The sequence below is a fragment of the Schistocerca gregaria genome, chromosome 8, assembly GCF_023897955.1.
Source record: "Schistocerca gregaria isolate iqSchGreg1 chromosome 8, iqSchGreg1.2, whole genome shotgun sequence".
Classification (NCBI taxonomy): Eukaryota; Metazoa; Arthropoda; class Insecta; order Orthoptera; family Acrididae; genus Schistocerca; species Schistocerca gregaria.
This window is the reverse complement of record NC_064927.1, coordinates 344,747,030-344,764,295: the sequence shown is the minus strand read 5'-3', so window position 1 is coordinate 344,764,295 and position 17,266 is coordinate 344,747,030. Positions and strand designations below refer to the sequence as shown.

General features: G+C 45.3%; 1 protein-coding gene and 1 pseudogene across 1 annotated transcript in view; both read right to left on the bottom strand.

Annotated features, from left to right (window-relative positions):
• The window catches only part of LOC126284281 (roundabout homolog 2-like), a 1,294,877-nt gene that overhangs the window by 619,515 nt on the left and 658,096 nt on the right, over positions 1–17,266 (bottom strand). The window lies entirely within an intron of this gene.
• Positions 14,339–14,456, bottom strand: LOC126285570 (5S ribosomal RNA; annotated as a pseudogene).

The following is a 17,266-nucleotide window of genomic DNA, read 5'->3' as shown; positions in this document are numbered from 1 at the left end:
GCAGAAGAAGAAGAAATGGTGGTCGATATGGAAGACATAGGGGTCCAGTATTATAGCCAGAGTTTAACTGACTTCTGGAGGACTTGTGATCAGATAAAGCACAAGTGAAAAATAACTTTCCTTTAGAATTTCTAAAATCATTGCAGGAAGCGGCAGACAAAGTACTATTCAAGTTGGTGTGTGGAATCTATAAGATATCGAGGGAAGATAAGCGAGAGAATTATCACACAATCAGCGAAACAACTCATGCATCCAAGTTTCTGGTAAGAATAATAAACGAAAGACTGGATGCCGTAGGCGACGGCATGTTTCGCTTTAGGATAGGTAAAGGCACCAGAGAAGCAGTTCTGGCGTTGCGCTTGATAATAGTAGCAGGACTTCAGAAAAATCAGGACACTTTCACAGGATTTGTCGATCACGAAAAAGCGTTACAGTTTATGTAAGATGTTCGAAGTTTCCAGAAAAGTAACTGAAAGACGGGTAATATCCAAAATATGTAAGAATCAAGAAGGAATAGTAAGAATGGAAGACCAAGAAGAAAGTGCTCAGATTAGAAAGAATATAAGACAAGGATGCAGTCTTTCTCTCCTACTGTTCAATCTGTACATCGAAGAAGCAGTGATGGAAATAGAAGATAGATTCACTAGTGGGACTAAAATTCAGGTGATATAGTATCAACGATAAGATTTGCTCATGATGTTACTATCATCAATGAAAGCGAGGAAGTGTTACGTCATATATCCAATAGAACGAACAGTCTACTGATCACAGAATAAGGAGCAAGAGTATGCTGAAGAACGACAGAACTCATGAGTACCAGAAAAGAGATTAGCGAGAACCTTACCCAAAATTGGGGATCACGATTTAGACGAAGTGAAGGAATTCTACCGTAGAATCAAAACAACGTGGACAAATGAAGCGAGGAGGACATAAAAAGCAAACTAGCACAGGCCTAAAGGGCACTTCCGCCCAGAAGAAGTCAACTAAGTGTCAAACATTGGTCTTAATCTGAGGGAGAAAATTCTGAGAATGTTTGGAGGACAGCAATGTGTGGTAATGAATCATGGGGTGCGGGAAATACGGAACAGAATCGCAATGTTTGAGTTCTGATGCTACTGAAGATTGTGTGAAAATAAGGTGGTTTGAGAAATACGGGCGGAGGGGGTTCTCTGAGGACTGGGCAAAGAAAGGAGCATTGAAAAACTCGGACAAGAGGAAGGGATAATAGGGCATATGTTTAGACATCAAGGAATGATTTCGGAATATAATTCAGTTGTCAGTTGAACATATATTTATTTCGCTTTACCGGGTTCAACAAATCAATTTGTCGTCTTCAGATTCTTAGTACTGGTTTAGCAGATGTCAATTCCTTCTTCACAGATGTATAATGCCATGCCATGTCCAGAAATAAACAGGGTGTTACAAAGAGGTACGGCCAAACTTGCAGGAAACATTCCTCACACACAAATAAATAAAAGATGTTATGTGGACATGTGTCCGGAAACGCTTAAATTCCATGTTAGAGCTCATTTTAGTTTCTTCCACCTACGCTCAATGGAGCACGTTATCATGATTTCATACGGATACTCCACCTGTGCTGCTAGAACATGTGCCTTTACAAGCACGACACAACATGTGGTTCATGCACGATGGAGCTCCTGCACATTTCAGTCGAAATGTTCGTATGCTCCTCAACAACAGATTCGGCGATCGATGGATTGGTAGAGGCGGACTATTTCCATGGCCTCCACGCTCTCCTGGCCTCAACCCTCTTGACTTTTATTTACGGGGGCATTTGAATGCTCTTGTCTACGCAACCCCGGCACCAAATGTAGAGACTCTTCGTGCTCGTATTGAGGACGGCTGTGATACAATACGCCATTCTCCAGGGATGCATCAGGGATTCCATGCGACGGAGGGTGGATACATGTATCCTCGCTAACGGAGCACATTTTGAACATTTCCTGTAACAAAGTGTTTGAAGTCACGCTGGTACTTTCTGTTGCTGTGTGTTTCCATTCCATGATTAATGTGATTTGAAGAGAAGTAATAACATGAACTGTAACATGGAAAGTAAGCGTTTCCGGACACATGTCCACATAACATATTTCCTTTCTTCGTGTGTGAGGAATGTTTCCTGAACGTTTGGCCGCACCTTTTTGTAACAACCTGTATTTATTTCGCTTTACCGGGTTCTACAAATCAATTTGTCATCTTCAGAGTCTTAATACTAGTTTACCAGATGTCTATACCTTCTTCACAGATGTCTAATGGCGTGGTATGCCCAGAAATATACATATGGTACATGATTATTGTGAACACTGGCTGACAGATTGATAATTTACAGTTAACGAAACACTTCAATGTACAAGTCAACCTGTGTGTCATCACCAAGGAACCTACATACTGACTTGTTTATTAATGTGATAGATATTTTATCAGCAAACGTTTACGCCCAGGACTTTCTAAGAGCGCGGGAATACAGAAATTTAGAGTCTGCTTAGTTAGTGAGGGACTTCGCGGGTCAGATGGTTATCTAGGAAACCTGTGAAACGCTGGGAAACGGCTGGGTCGCTCGTGGTACCTACGACTGGCACAGAACAGCACAAAGAGTACGGTGTCCCCGTCAAGAGAGATTATCAGTTTTCTATTCTACTGCTTCCGCAGTAAACACCTGTTATTACGGCGTCGCGGTACCGTGTATACAGCTTCCGCCGTCGCGTCGCCGTATCGCAGGCGTCCGAGCGCGACCAGAAGTCGTGTATTACGCTGTTGGGGGAGCAAGAGAGGATAATGACGCGGTAAACGGCGTGGCCGGACGCTGCAAGTGGGCTTGGCCTGGAAGGGGGGGGAGGGGAGAGGGAGGGGGGAGGACGGCTCTTCTGTGTGGAGAGTGAGCGGGGGTCAGGCGCCTGTCGCGCCGCGTTCGAGGGACGTCAACTCCAGCCAGCCGCCCCAACTCTGTGCTGTATGCTCTAGTCCTACCGCCTACGGTACGAATTATATGTCAGCTTTCCCTCTGCGCCATCTCCTAACAGGCCCCGTTATGGTTCTTCACCACATGTCCGGCACGACACAGCAATGTCACATCTTTTCGAGCAAAATTCCAAGTTTGACGTTTACATTTTGAAGAGCAACTTTATAAAAAGCGCAATATCCACTGCCGGACGGTATGGAGTCATGTGTTTTGTGACCCACTCCTCACACTCCTACAATCAGATTCGGCCGAAAAACATTTTAAACCTGGGAACAGAGCTTTCAAAAGTAACAAAATGCAACAAAGAGCAATTTGTCCCCTACTGTTAATGAATCAAACTGCATGAAGCCTATATTTTTTTTACTAAGCAATGTTGGTTACAATGTTAGATTGGTGGACTGTACTGGTCGAGAATGCCAAGTTGATATTCAGTGTTTTTCCTGACTGTTGGAAATGCTGAAGCCGGACGGTAACGTCTGTTCTGTTCAAGAGAGGAAATGAATCGTGGAACGAGAAGACTAATGAAAAGGAAATCAAAAAGAGACCGCAACTAACCGCATTTAGTACACCAAAAAATTCTCATATCCTAAAACTAAAGAAAAAATTACCTTGTAATAACCCCATTTTTATCAACAGCCATACCTAAAAAAATTTAATTCGAAAAAAATAATAAAATACTTTTTTCAGTACAAGTATTTCGCTTGTACCGAAAATTTTATTTATTTACTTATTTATTTAACCTGGTCTACCTGGTGCCATCAGGCGGTCTCATACAACGGACCAGGTATTAACACATACAGCACCTTTTTCAAGTCTCAGTTACCTAAGACAATAACAAATAGTATTAAAATGATTCGAGTGTCTACAGTGGCCGGCCGTGTGGCCGAGCGTTTCTAGGGGCTACAGTCTGGAACCACGCGACCGCTACGGTCGCAGGTTCGAATCCTGCCTCAGGCATGGATGTGTGTGATGTCCTTAGGTTAGTTACGGTTAAGTAGTTCTAAGTTCTAGGGGACTGATGACTTCAGAAGTTAAGTCTAACAGTGCTCAGAGCCATTTGAACCATGTGAACAACAGGGGTTTGTCATTCTTGTCACATACTGGTGAACATATAGCCTCCCTTTAATACAAGGGCTTTTTGTTTCACCCATCGATTGGTTGCTAAAGTAAAAGCACTGTGAAAATTCAGTGAAGCCTCACACATATGTGTTGCACAGTGTCTGTAGCATGCTTATCTATCGCGTCATCGTGTCGCGTCGCAGTTTTTTGTTCCGAGTGCACAGTGAGCATGAATAGACGCCTAGAAAGTAATGTCTCTCACCAAGTGCAAAGTCCTGCTGAGGGGTTTCGCCTGATTCCATGCAGCCCACATGACTCTAATGCGTTTCCTTCTTCGTGACAACTGTCGGTGTCCACCATACAGAGTGGGCTTGGCTCCCTCTGATTTTCATCCCTTTGCTAACATTAACCACTGGCTATGAGAACAAATTTTGACACAGACAACGAGCTGCAGACCAGCTTAGGGCATTGGTGGAAATCACAGGTGGTTCCCTTTACGAGAAGAGAATTGGGACGTTTTTACCACGCTATCGAGCAGCGACTACGTAGAGAGTAACTGGAATATAAAGCTACATGTTGCAAATAAAACGGTCGATCGGAGGCTGGAAAAAGAGCTCCCCTTAACTTGATTCCAAAATAAGGTGAGACACTGGTCTAGAGTTTCGCTCCTTCCTGTGGCCTTTCACTAGGTCGTGCACGGACACATAGACGTCGGGCTGACAGCCAATGCCACAAACAGAAGCGAAAGTCATCGCTGTACAACACAGAATGACACTCAGTGTCGCAGTTGACTCTCAATCACGCAAACGTTTGTTGTCTGTGGTACAGTATCAGCAGCAGAAGACGCATATCAACTCCATGATGATGATGCTTGGTTTGTGAGGCGCTCAACTGCGCCGTTACCAGCGCCCGTACAAATTCTCAACCTTTGCTTAGTCCAATCTTGCCACTTTCATGAACGATGATGAAATGACGAGGACAACACAAACACCCAGTCATCTCGAGGCAGGTGAAAATCCCTGGCCCCGCCGGGAATCGAACCCGGGACCTCGTGCTCCGGAAGCGACAAATGGCAACTAGAGATCTTAACCCACTTTCCAGTAACTAGTTCGCAACTGTTCTGCCTGTAACCTCTGCTTGGATTTAAGCTATTGTCGTCTGTCTATTCGTCAGACACAGTGGAGCAACTCTGTGACCCTTTCGTGTTGTCGTCCTTCTGAGAGGAGCCATGGCTACAGTTCATCCCACATTGCTGTTCAGAATCAATCTCATCATGACCCAATCAACATCTACATACTCCTCAAGACACTTCACAGTGTGCAGCGGGGAGTACTTTATATACTAGAATCACTTTTCCCTTTTGTTGTTCCAGCCGCGAACGGTTCGGAGGAAGAACGTTGGCTGCTAAAGATCTGTGTGTCTTGAGTGTTTATGAGTTTAGCTTCGTGGTCAATTGGCTAGATATAAGCAGTAAGAAGCAACAAATCGGTTTATTCTTCGAGGAACTTTAACAGTAAACCACATATTGATGAAAAACGCCTCTCTTGCAATGTCTACCACGGGAGTTGGCTCAGCACCTCCGTGAAGGCTTTAGCGCTCTCTAAATGGACCTGTTTCGGAAAGCGCTGCTCTTCTTTGGATCTTCTCCTTTTCCTCTATCGATTCTAGCTGGTATGTATCCCAGCCTGACGAGCAATGTGACGAACGAGTGTTTCGCAAGCGACCTCCTGTGCTGATGGACTAAATTTCCTGAGGAATATTCCAATGTAAACGTCTGGCTTTTGCCTGGCCCTCGATTAATTTTATGTAGTCGTTCAACCTCAAATCACCCCGAACGCATACTCCTAGGTAATTTCATGTAAGTAACTCATTTCAATGACTGATCAGCAATCACTTAATCTTAAAGGGTCTTTCTGTCTATGTATACTCCTTAGTCACTACACAACTGCCAGCTGCCTCTGCGACCTGTACCTATGCTGCTCCAAGCCATGCCAATGATTCGATCTTTCTCGAAGCTCGGGAAACGGCGATATGCTTCAAGTGCATGCTGTGTTTGCGACCTGCACCTGAAAATTGTCAGTAACGTTGGGCAGAAACACTCGACGTCGGGTAGTCACAGCATTCTTAATCTGCAGTAATAGCTTTTTCTCTATACTGAAGGTAAGCTCGCGTAAGGATGTTATTTTAATGATCGCAGGCCGGTGTGGCCGTGCGGTTCTAGGAGCTTCAGTCTGGAACCGCGTGACCGTTACGGTCGCAGGTTCGAATCCTGCCTTGGGCATGGATGTGTGTGATGTCCTTAGGTTAGTTAGGTTTAAGTAGTTCTAAGTTCTAGGGGACTGATGACCACAGATGTTAAGTCCCGTAGTGCTCAGAGACATTTGAACCATTTTATTTTTTCGGTGAACACATATGACAGGTATGGAACTACTCTAGTACTAATTTGGTATCGTTCCATCAGGATGTTTTGGGGTAGGAATTTGAATTTCCGTCGGCGCATTAATCGAATACAGGACTAGTTAGTCTCTAGGTGACGTCGTCGTTTGGTGGGTTGTTGCCATGACTGTTAAGCCCAGCGCTAAAGAGCCACTGGGTAGGCAGCGGCCGGCAGTTAGCGCCGGTGTTTGGTGCCACGTCGCGGTGCCACATCCGGCGATGCCTTTACGATCGTCCCTCGGCGCCAGATGGCCGCTTGTCTTCTGTGTGCTTGCGGCTTCATAAGGCATTCCCAGTGGTACGTGTTTCCACTCCAAATTTGAACACCTCTGTCGGGTACGTTAAAAATCTGCATTTGCTAACAGCAAGTAAAAAAAATGACTCTGAGCACTATGGGACTTAACTTCTGAGGTCATCAGTCCCCTAGAATTTAGAACTACTCAAACCTAACTAACCTAAGGACATCACACACATCCATGCCCGAGGCAGGATTCGAACCTGAGACCGTAGCGGTCGCGCGGTTCGAGACTGTAGCGCTTAGAACCGCTCGGCCACTCTGGCCGGCAACAGCAAGTCATACGTGACGTTTCTAATTGAAGTACTACTGCTCACTAATCGTATGCTAGCGAAACTCGGCAGGCATTCTGATGTGTTAACGCGGAAACACTGGAAAAAAGAAACAGTTCCAATTTTGACCACCAGGTACAAACCTGGCACTGTGAATGCAAGAAAGACGACAGATATGCTTCCCTGTATAATGGACTAGGAACGGGTCAAACAAGTGAGAAAGACGCAATGTTTGTTTTATTATTAACGACCGCTTACACAACTTGTTCAACACGAACACCAGGGACGTCGACGAGATGAGCATCCGAGAAACGCAGTGATCAACACTTGCTCGCAGCAGTTTCAGAGGAATCTGAGCAACTTGTTTCTGTATATTGGTCTTCAGATCAGGTAGGAACTCAAAGTGTACTCGTAAACGCGTTCATTTACATCTCCCCACAGCGAAAAGTCAAATGGATTCATGCACTCGGAAAACCTCTGGAGATAACATGTTCATGAAATGTTGCAATAGGCAGATCTTTCACTGGGCGAACGACGTGAGGTGTCGCCCCATCTTGCTTGAAAGCAATGGATTCCACACAGTTGCGCTCCTGCCAAACAGGAATCAACGCATGGTTTAACGCTACCCTAGGTTCGTCAGAATCAACACAGGGGATAACAGTACCCCAAATTCTACAGTTATGTGTATTCACTGCACTCTAAAGCGTAAAATTTGCCTCGCCACTCCACAGAATATTGCCCGACCATTGTCATCAATTTCAATCCGTGAAGAGCACATTCAGATCGTTGCTGCGTATCATGAGGCTTCAGTTACGGCACCCTCTAGAACTTTTAATGGAACCAGTGTAAAAGAGACAGCAAAAACTTCCCGTACTGTTGACTATACGATGGACAATTCTCCCGACAATACACGAGCGCTAGCACTACCCGGAGCATATGCTGCATCGTCAGTTACAGCAATAGAAACCTAGCCCATAAAACCGGGAAGGGACGCCTTCCTCTTCCAGGTACCACAGCTAGCTCACTCGTATATTAAAATGTTAATGTCATCTTCTATAAACCATTTAACGTCATCGGGCCTCTCCTCAGGCTTTTCAGTCGGCGATACTCTCTCAATGTACCACTGTAACTGCCGCCGTTCACATACAATAGTTTTACCAACATCGCACGGTCTCTCTTTTTTTGATAGTTATACTGTTCACTCACGTTACGGCTGGTCAAATGTCAGCGCGGACGTCATACCGTCATACAAACAGTATACAACGCTCCATGAAGGACATGCAGACATGCGACCTCCAGTTCAGGTTAGAGGTTGTGAAATTGCCCAGTGTGCAGGTAGCATCGCCAAACCCCGTCCAGCTGTGCAACAAGCCGTCAAACTCTCGCCTGAAGGGGCGAAGCCACCAGCTACACAACTGATAGGCCGGAATGGACAGAAGGAGTACTCCCGTGAAGACTTCCTCCGTCTACAATGCCGCCTTTACTGTGAGGGAGCTCGATCATGCTCTCAGTTCATCCCGATCCTCCGCTATACGGCTGAACGCCATCCACATTCAGATCTTGCAGCACCTTTCTCTTCCGGGCAAGTACTTTCTGCTTAACACGTACAACCGCATCTGGGCAGAGGGCATATATCCCGGACGTTGGCGTGAAGGTACCGTCATACCCATTCGTCATAACCGCATAGGGCTTGCTATTAGGAAGGTATCAGCGGTTTTTCTTCGTCTCTGCTTGCTTTACGAGATGGTTATAGTATAGCACTGGTTCCGTTGGCACCGTTTGTTGCGTTCGCCTTATTCTTTCTTTCGCCACATAACGAAGGTAACGTGACTCTGTTTGGCTGCTCTGACCCGCTACATTCTGCTGAAATCTGCTGCTTGGTTCCCCAATGACGCCGATGTGTTTTTCCCTGACCAAGTCGCGCCCGCTAAATGTTTTCATTGTGGCCGCCTCGTGTCGACATTCCCGTAATGTAGCGAGATATTTTCGCTCTGGGACTTTGAAAATGTTACCCGTTTTACTGCCCTATACAAGATTGGCATGCAATGAAATTAAGATATAATAGCGATCAAGATGGACAATTACACTGACTAGTGAAAAATAGCTGCAGGCTCGTATAATTTAATGTAATATATAGACGAGATCTAGTAAACATGGGCTCTAAAATGCATACCTTAAGATCTGTGACGACTTATTCATCTTTGATACTGTGAAACACATCTAGTGCACGCTCTTTCCTTCCCATATTTTTGGAAGAGGTAGTAAAGACAAAAAACAGAAAGAAGTGCCTGTTAAACATGGGTTATAAAATGTATACCCATGGACACTTGTTCAGGAGAAGAGATTTGTTTCTCAGTAACGGAGGAGACGAGCCCACGCTCTTAGCTCTTAAGTTAGGCATTTTAGAGCATATGTTTATTGCACATTTTTTTTCTTGTTTTGATCCACTCTGCCACCTCTGAAACTTGCCTTCGCCTAACCTACAATCTTAGCAACTGTCAAGGTAACTGAAGGATTTTCTTTTAACTTTCGACTAGCTCGTTTCCAGACCAGGGTCCCTTACCTCAAATTGATACATTTATCCTTCTCCATCATACCTGAAAGTTCGTGACATCATCACCGATTGACCCTGTAGGGCTTTGCGCACACACTGTACAGGAAGGCGGTAGGAATAAATTTTGTTTTCTGTCAGAAACGAATGCTGGGAGATTGGCACGTGTTTCGCCGTTAGCTATGCGTCAAGCAAAACGTAATCCTGTTGAGAGCAATGCTTTCAGAAACAGCTCTCGAATATGCGACGGGACCGAGGATACGGAAGATCCCAAAATGCGGCTTGAGGTTAGAAAATTCGAGGACAGCTGTCAGCCTGCTAGATTTCCTGTCGATTTCATTTCGCGACATGTGTCAACGTACAAATCGCCGTCTCTGGGAATTTCTTCGGCGAGAAATATGTCAGGCGGTTTTTGCGGTAGGCGGGTGTTAACCCGTGCCGGGGCTGTCGGCGGCAGGCGCCCGCTGCTAGCTCTGCTGCATTCCGCACCCCTCCCCCGTGTTTTTATTCGGCGCCGACGTGCGTCACAGCTGGCTTCGGCCCGTCATTGGCTGAGCGACGCGGAATGCAATTACCGCACCCGTCCGGCAACGCGACACGCATTCCACTTTTTTTTTCACCCCCGGCTTTCTTTTTCCCGTTTTTCCTGACATGTTTTTTTTTTTCGCAAGAGTGCGGCAAGCTTTCGCCGAGCTTCAACCCGAACTGACAGTAGTCAGTAAAGCGACGCGGCTCTTCTGATGGCGTCCCAGCGAACTACGCCGTATTTCCCAGTGGGACACTTTCACAGCCTGCTCTGGGATGGTGTGGAAGCCTGTGCAGACACCCGTGGATTACCAGATCAATCACCCTACTCTAGAAAAACTGTAGGATCAGTAGCTGGACGTGGCGATCGGAGACAGTACTACGAACCACGCTTTCCTACACAACACATCTCTGCACAATTAGTTGCTATTTACAAAAGATTTGTAGATACAGTTGCCTTTGTAGTTATCTGGAACATGAATGCTGTGTGACAGACTGCGACTCGAATCTGGTACGTTGCCTTTGGCTGTGAAAATTACGTTTGCACAATGCCCGAAAAAAATAATAAAACAGCAAAAACTTAATATAGAGTAATGAAATTTCGGGAATACATTTGTCTATGTAATACGCCCCCTCCCCACCCCCAACAGTCCTGATCTCACCCCTTGCGATTATCACGTCCTGCTAATTCCAAGACCGTATCAATATCTCTACTGTAGTTGCTCAGATTAGCTCAGACATAAAAAAGAAACGAGCAGATACCTATATATATGCAGAAATGGAAAATTTAATATAATATATTTTATATTTACTTATTAAAACGTGTCAACGACTTACATTTTATGTTCACATACAGTAATGCTCGTCTGTTGTGCTTTTGACGAATGATGTATGCAATGTATATTCTAAAAGGAAAAAGATAGTTATACGAGATGTAATTTCATTGTAACATTTTTCACATTTTTTTACGTTACTTGTACTGTGAAACATTGCTTCTTGCCAAATTTCATGATTCCAGGTCAACGGTAAGTACCTATATGTTCTGATGAGCGAGTTTTCGAGTATCAAAATATGTGACATAAATGGTCGAATCTTTGGATTACATTGACCAAGCCGCTCAAAAGTGTTACGCCGCCACGTGACCATATACGAGGGCTATTTTTTAAAGTAAGGTACGACAGGTCGCGAAATGGAAACCACAGTGAAAATCAAAACTGTTCTATTTGCAACAGTTAGGTGCAACTTCCAACTACTTGTCTCCATAGTCGCCAATCCGATTTAGACGTTTGTCGTAGCGTTGTACCAACTTTCCAATACCCTCGTTATAGAAGGTAGCCGCCAGTGCTTTCCGCCAATTCTCTACGCTGGCCTACAACTCGTTGTCTGTGCCAAAATGTTGTCTTCATAGCCAGCGGTTCATGTGAGTAGAGATTAAACTTAGAGAGAGACAATTACGGGCTGTATTGTGGGTAATCAAACGATGCAGGAGCATCTTCATTGCCCCTGCAGAATGCGGCTGAGTATTATCTTGAAGAAGAAAAAGCACGAGAGTTATGTAATGTTGGCTGCATAGCTGCAGGCGAAATTTCTCACCAGGCCCTCGTACTTGGCGGGAGACACTATTGTTCTAGATATCTTTATGTGCTCCCTGTGTGCTCAGAACTAGAAAGAACGACGTAACGCGATCGACGGGCATACTAGAGACACTGCCCAACACACCTGTGCAAAACTTCATCGGATTTTCACTGTGGTTTCCGTTTCGCGACCGATCGTTCCTTACTTTCCCAATAACCCTCGTACCTTAATGCGTGACATAAATTTCAACTTGATATGCCAATCTTTCCGAGATGAAAAGGGGTTTAACAGACGGACAGGCAAACAAACGGATGGAACATAACAAAAAATATTTTTTCGTCTTCTGTAATTGAAAATTCACAATTTTCCGACTTTTTTCTTTACTTGTATTGTGAAACTTTACTTCTTGTCCAGTTTCATGACTCTATTTGATGAGTGTGTTTTCGAGTATCAAAATATGTCGCATAAATGGCTGTATCTTTTGACTGACTTAACTTACCAGCTTAAAATTTTTGCACCGCCAAAGGACCACAGGTCTTAATACGTGACATCATTTGGAAGTCGGTAACTTTCTTGGAAAAAGAGTTGTTTTTCTTAACAGTCTAACAGACAGACAGATGGACAACAAAGCAATCCTATAAGGATTCCGCTTTTACAGACTGAGGCACGGAACCTAAAAAAAGCTGTTTGGGTAACAGGCGGGCCTGAAATCCAGTAAAAATAACATGGCTTGTCGAGTGGACTGTGCATCATCTTGTTGTAGCGTTGGCTCGTGGCACTGCGGAGTAGAAAATCAGGTAGGGGCTCTTTGGTAGTGACAGGCGAGTCTGACACGACAGCGCGCTCGCGGTGTATTCCAGAGCTGCTACGCAGAGTTGCGGCTCTTAGCTCGGGGTGGGGTGGGGTGGAGGCTGCAGACAACGCCTGTTGGCGTCTCGTGTGCTGTCTGCGACAGCTCGCCGGCGAGTGTGTACATGGCTTGCTGACACAGTGGTATATGGCTTCATAAAACGCGCCACTAAAGCCTTTTAGTGGCCTTTGAGGCCTGAATAAGGCGGGCCGTCGCTCTCCAGTTTAGGACGCATTATGGCCGCCCTTTATTGTGCCCAAAATGGAGCCGCGCCCTGCAAATACGTTGAGGCTCCTCGTCGCCCGGAGGAGCATTTGCTTTCATTGCGCTACCGCTCGTCCGAAGGATGCGTTTGGCCGACACCCATTGTCTCGATTAGTGTACTGCCGTGTTGCAATGTTGCTCAAGAGGATACACAGCAGCAGACACATCTAGCTCCACAGTGCTGCAACTGAAACAGATGTCGGCATGAGAGCAGAGGCAAACGCGCAATGTATGCAGCTAGATCATGGGAATAGTAAACTTAAATGCACGAACACTAAAGCGTGGCCGACCGCTGGTGGCCGAGCTGTTCAAGGCGCTTTAGCCTGGAGCCGCGCGACCGCTACAGTAGCAGGTTCGAATCCTGCCTCGGGCATGGATGTGTTCGGTTTAAGTAGTTCTAAGTTCTAGGGGACTGATGACCTGCGATGTTAAGTCCCATAGTGCTCTGAGCCGTTTTAACCATTTTTGGTTTTAATATCCTGCCGACGTCTATGTCACCAGTACCTAACAAAAAAGGTCGCAGATAAGACATATTTGGAGCGACATCGCGGCATTTGCCTGTAATACTATCTGAAAACCTGTGCAAAATCTAAATTTTTGATTCGTGTCCCGGTGTTTGAACCATAGTTTCTCAAGAATATAAGCAACTTTTCTCCCTGGTGCGGTATAGAAAATAAGAAATGAGGAAGAACAGCTGTGATTTTTAGAAAAATAAAAACTGGTAATGAAGATGTAATAGCACTAAAGCTACAACAAGATATTCCAAATAAGGATTAAATAAAGGGTAAAAGGTAATAGAAAGACGTTGGGAATGACAAAAAACTATGAATCTGAGAGTATGAAGAGGTTAGCACGGCAACTTTAATTTGTTAATCAGTAAAGCTGTACACATACATTTTGAAAACTAGAATGAGTACATTGAAATAATCAATGGTTTAAATAATGAAACACTGCACCAGTTACGTAATATTTCATATGTAACATAACTCGGTTTCAGAATTTATTCTCGTTGTTAAGTGTAAATATTTACACGCATATAAAGTGTGATGTCTACACGTGTGTTTTTCTCCGTCGTCTGCCTATAAAAATAATATAGCACTATGGTCATTAACTGTAACATAATTTGATTTCAAAAACAACGGTGTGAGTGACGATTTGCATGTGTGTGGTATTCTGCGCAATGCAAGAGGCACAATACCTGCAGACAGACAAAAATACTATTTTTAACATTAACATGTAAAAAATACATAGAGATTTATTTTGTCGCTTTTCCAATTGCAATATGATCTCAAAAATAAGACTATAGCTCAAGAGAGGGCAGAACAGCATATTGCGAACGTAACACATAATAAAAGCACTTCGTCTTCAGGCCACAAGTGGCCCATCGGGACCATCCGACCGCCATGTCATCCTTAGCTCAGGATGCGGATAGGAGGGGCGTGTGGTCAGCACACCGCTCTCCCGGTCGTTACGATGGTTTTCTTTGACCGGAGCTCCTCAATTTACACCACGAGGCTGAGCGCACCCCGAAAAATGGCAACAGCGCATGACGGCCCAGATGGTCACCCATCCAAGTACCGGCCACGCCCGACAGCGCTTAACTTCGGTAATCTGACGGGAACCGGTGCATCCACTGCGGCAAGGCCGTTGCCTCACACATAATACCCATGTAAATATTTCCATTTGACAATGATACGTTCACGAAACGCGTTGTGCTTAGCATGAAAAAAATCTGGTGCAGTGTTTCATTTTTTTATGTCATGGATGACACAGGAGTAGGCTTAGTAAACACATCGACTGTGATGAATGAAATTATGAAATAATCTAGATATTGTTCACACCCTATATATTAGGAATACATTTCATCAGCGACTTAGGGAAAACCATATGTCGAGGTCTGCCGCAAAAAGACGTTCGTATGTGCTCTCTGCGTTAGAAATCAACAGCAGCTGACAGTTAAGTTGCGAAACATCCTTGTCAATTGTGGATTAGTATGGGGGCGGTGAAATCTGTGTACCTATTAATGTGGATGTAGTAGCTACTGACGACGATGGATCGTTTTGTAGGATCGAAGTGGGCGTGTGAGTGAGGTGAGTATTGTAGACGGTGATTTGTACATTGTTGGTGAATGGTGATGTATTCAGTGATTCATGGGCAATGATACATGTGATGCGGACGAAGATGTGGATGGATACGTAGTGAAGTGCGATGTAGCAGGTACTATGGATGGAAATGTGGTTAGTATTAGTGATAGCTCTGGTGAACAGTGAACGAAGGGGATGTTGATGACTGGTATGTGTCGTGGTTGGGCAGGCAGTGACTGCAGAGAGCAGAGTTTCCGCCCATGCTTTCGCCTGCCAGGGCAAGAAGCGACTCAGCGCTTGTGAAATGCCTCCGGCGCCACGGCAGCTATCCATCAGCCCGGCGGCGGCGTCGCACGACAAGTTAAATTCCATTAAGGCGAGACGCCGTTCTGCGATAGCCGCCGATCCGTCATTGTATTCCCACGTCGGCTGGCACGCCCGTAATTACTCACCCTTACTCTCCTCACAGCTGTACGCCAGCACGCTCTCCCTCGACTTACATCGCCTCACGGAGGAATGACTACATCTCGAATCAATGCGCGGAAGTCAAACTAATATCTGTTGGCAGACTTACATGAGGCAGCCGAACTGATATACACTGTCCAGTCTCATTAATGTGACCACCTGTCGAAAACCTGAATAACCAGCTTTTGCAGCACGGATCGCTGCGAGACGTGCAAGAGCAGTGTCAGCGAGGTTCTGGAAGCTACCAACAGGGATGTGGAGCTATGGCGACTCGCGTGAGCGGACAGCAGACAGCTGCACTAGATTTTTCGGCGCGAACTGCCTAATCGCAGTGGTCCACAGATTCTCGAGTGGGTATAAATCCGGGGAGTGTTGTGGCCAGGAGATGCTTCAAATGGCTCTGAGCACTATGTGACTTAACGTGTGAGGTCATCAATCTCCCAGAACTTATAACTACTTGAACCTAACTAGCCTAAGGACATCACACACATCAAAGCCCGAGGCACGATTCGAACCTGCGGCCGTAGTGTCATCCTGGTGCTCTTTGAACTGTGCACGTACATTGCGAGCTGTGTGACACGTTGCATTATTCTGCTGGAAGATTTCACGGTGCCGACGAAAAATAGGTTGCGTGTAGGGGTTGGCATGGTGGCCAAGAGTAGATGCATACTTGTGTTGATACACTGTACCTACTACAATGACGAGATCACCGAGGGAATGCCACTAAAACAGTCCCCAGACCATAGCGCTCCCTCCTCCGGCCTTGATCTATCCCATGATTATTGCAGGGAGTTTTCTTTCAGACGTTTCACGCCAATGGAGCATAAATCGCGATTCATCTGAAAAGACCACCTGTCACCAATCAGTGAACAAAATTTCAAATGGCTCCAAGCACTATGAGACTTAACATCTGAGGTCATCAGTGCCCTAGACTTAGAACTACTTAAACCTAACTAACCTAAGGACATGACACACATCCATGCCCGAGGCAGGATTCGAAACTGCGACCGCAGCAGCAGCGCCGTTCCAGACTGAAGCGCCTAGAACCGCTCGGCCACAGCGGCCAGCTCGCAAAAACAGTTTACGAACAGCCCGAAAGCCAATGAACATAGTGTTTTGGACGTCAGATAAATCGCTAAGTTTCCGTATTGCGACAACGACTGCTTTGGTTTCCGTCTGTGAATGGCCACTGCACATTGACGTCGGATACAGGCAGTGGTTCCATTAATGTGACTGGACCGTGTACGAGCAAGTGTTTGAAATGTCAACGATGGCACTAGCCAAGATAGGCGTACTCTAAGGAGAGTCATGCGATGGTCTTCCGTCAAAACTCCGGCGGCAGAACGAAATATATTGCTCTAAGTTTAAGATTCAGGGTTTCGTCAGAGGATGGGCTCAATATTTCTACCGCCGGTTTCATGTCCAGAAATTACAAAGAAATACGACATCATGGTACTACTGCTGGCGAGTTTTGAGATTCTGAAGAGGAAATGTTAAGTGGCAGCGGTCGTTGCATTCAATGTAACAGCTTAAGAAGTGGTAAAATCAAGCAAAGCGTGTACATTATTATTTTGTATTCATCATTTTCGACTTAACAATAACATTGTGTTAGACTTTAAACGAAGGGGAGTTAAAATATTGTACTCACGGAGAGTCGTTAAGACTGCTGGACAATAACGCACACGTTACGTTCGACATCTCGTGGTCTAGTCGTTACCTTTGCGGCTTCTTTATCGCGGGTCCCAGGTTCGACTCCTGCTTGGCTCAGAGATTAACCTCGCCCGGGGACCAGGTGTTTGTGTTGTCCTCACCCTTTTCAGTTAATCTCCATCGCTGCGGCATTCACCGAAATGGCGTCAAATAGAATACTTCCACCAGGTTGGCAAACGTGTGTGTGTGTGTATGTGTAGAAA